This window comes from Propithecus coquereli, unplaced genomic scaffold (assembly GCF_000956105.1).
Source record: "Propithecus coquereli isolate 6110/MARCELLA unplaced genomic scaffold, Pcoq_1.0 Scaffold677, whole genome shotgun sequence".
Taxonomy (NCBI): Eukaryota; Metazoa; Chordata; class Mammalia; order Primates; family Indriidae; genus Propithecus; species Propithecus coquereli.
This window is the reverse complement of record NW_012152807.1, coordinates 355,566-358,139: the sequence shown is the minus strand read 5'-3', so window position 1 is coordinate 358,139 and position 2,574 is coordinate 355,566. Positions and strand designations below refer to the sequence as shown.

Below are 2,574 nucleotides of genomic sequence, written 5' to 3'. Positions count from 1 at the left end.
CACCTTAAAAAGTTAGGATAATCAACTGGAGTGTGCGTATGTACGTGTACACATGTAGGAGTATGCTATGCGTTCGTTCACAGACAAAATAGTGCAGTCATTTGGATGTCATTTTAATCTTTGATTATTGATAGATTCTAAATTTTGAGGCAGAAAACATGGCAAATGAAAGAGGAAAAAGTATCTTTCTTCAATGAGCTAAGTTAAACCTTTGGTTTTGTGAACTTTCTAATGGTTAAAACAAAAATATTTGAAGTACTTTAAAGAAAAAAACTAACACTGCACCACACGGACTGCCACATAGTAAGCGTCATGAACGTGTACAAGCCTTGTATTTCTACATTCTAGGTTCGTGTCCCAGTGCTTGAAAATGGTGAGACCTAGGCAGGAGAGAAACTCTGAGCTCTAAAATGCAAATAGCAATATCAATTTCACATGGTTACCTGTGGCTGAAATGAACTAGCGTATGTTAAATATACAGTGAATTTTGTAATATGACTAAAAGTAAAAAAAAAAAATCACGACTTAAGGAATAATGTTCTACTTACACTTCCACCACGCTGTTCTAGCTTTTGTAATGCACTGGTGATTGGCTCTTTGAATTTCTTGTCCATTAGTCTCTTGGAAAGCTTTTAAAGTAAGATTGGGGGAAAATGAAATGATATTAAAAAGTAATAATGTTCATCATTTGCATAATTAAAACTTCATAAATACTCTGTAATTTGTTTAGATTTCAATTTTTTTTTTATTTCAAGCAATACTGTAACTGCAGATCCAGCACAAACTGGGCCTACTCTGTGTACAACAAACTGTCGAGTTACGTTGTAGGTTAACAGAACCAAACACTGCAAGTCATAGAGCCCTGGAACACACAATAGAAAAACCTCTGACCTCTAACTACAGCTGGAACCAATATTTCCTTCCCTATGAACCAAGAAGACCAGGACATGACTAGACCCTGAACACTGGAACTTTTTCAGAAGTGAGGGGTCCATTGGCCCAGATGATCCAAGGCTAAAATCCACCTCAAAACACCTTACCATAAATGACCAAATTTGAAGCCCTCCAATGAAACCCTGTCAAGACAACATTCCTAAACCCTTTCCCTTGCCCTCTGAGCCCATAAACTTTCCCCAGACCCCAAATTGGGGAGATAGATTTAAGCCTTCTCCTGTCTCCTAGCTGGCCAGTTTTGCAATAAAGCTGGTGTCACATTGTATTGGTTTCTGTGCACATTGTACAGCCAGCCAGTCCATTTCCTCGATAACAATACTAATACTACAAAATCTGCTAAAGTACAATATCTGGAGTAAGTTTTCCGTAAAATAGCATACTTTTCCATTTTGTAATTTGCAAGAGCATTTAGAAGACTATGATAGAAAGTTAAACCTCTAAAACATGTATTTTCCTGCATTAAGGAAGAGAGGACAAAGAACAGAGCATTTATATGAATAATCCAGTAACAGTGACAAATACAAAAATCAAACTGGAAACCACAAGACCACCCATCCCAGCATATGTCCTCAATGGGCCTCAACTGGAAAGGTAGAACTGTGATCAAAATACATGCTTCAGCTCTGAACTATAGAAGATGCAAGCAGAGAGATCCTAGCTGTGTGCAGTACAGGATTACCCTTGCCTAAAGAAAGTCTGACCCTTACCTTTAACTCCTGGATGATAATTTCTAAGCTCTCAGAATCTCCTGCCAGATAAGAGTATCTGCCAGATAAGAGTTAACCTGGAGGCTTTGGGCCACACCAGATACTCTATTCTAACAATGTCATTTACGGTGGGGGCCTTGAGCCAGAGGGTATCAGCTTGACCCACTACTGGAGAAGCTACAGACTAATGCCAGTCACACAGTCACACCTGCATGGCAGACCCCAATAAAAACCCTGGACACCAAGGCTCAAATGAGCTTCTCTAGTTGGCAATACTTCATGCACATTGCCACACATTGTTGCTGTAAGAAGTAAGCACTGTCTGCACAACTCCGCTGGGAGAGGACAAATGGAAGCTGCACACCTCACCTCTCCTGGATACCACCATTGCACCTCTTCCCTTTGCTGATTTTAATCTTTATCTTTTTCCATAATAAACTGTAACAGTGAATAACAGCTTTTCTGAGTTCCGTAAGCCCTTCTAGCAAGTCATTAAACCCAAGGATAGTCTGGGGGACCTCCTGAACTGCACAGTGTTCCAGTGTATATTTGTGATAAGGCTTAAACTTATACATATCAGGAAAAGTCTCTTCTTGAATGCAATTTACAGATTCACTAAAAACTCACAATGAAAAGCAAGCAAAAAAAAGATGAAAAACGCGGCTTTGGTAATACATAATTACACAAGAAGAGTGCATGAGCACTGCTCTCAATTCACAGCTAGTCAACATAAGCACAATACCATTATTCTGTTCATTAATTTTCACCCATTCAACTTGTGCAAACTTTTTATTACAACCCTAAATTCTGCTCATGTATACACTTTCCATTAAAAACTATTAAAGAGAAAACTGTTCATTAGTAAAATGTTTCATGAACAACTAGGTTCAATCTCTATGTGTTTTGGTTAGGA

At 38.6% G+C, this 2,574-nt stretch overlaps 1 protein-coding gene across 1 annotated transcript in view; it reads right to left on the bottom strand.

Annotated features, from left to right (window-relative positions):
- PACRGL (PARK2 co-regulated-like) overlaps nucleotides 1-2,574 on the bottom strand; it is a 22,652-nt gene that overhangs the window by 1,457 nt on the left and 18,621 nt on the right. The gene's annotated exons all lie outside the window — the stretch shown is intronic.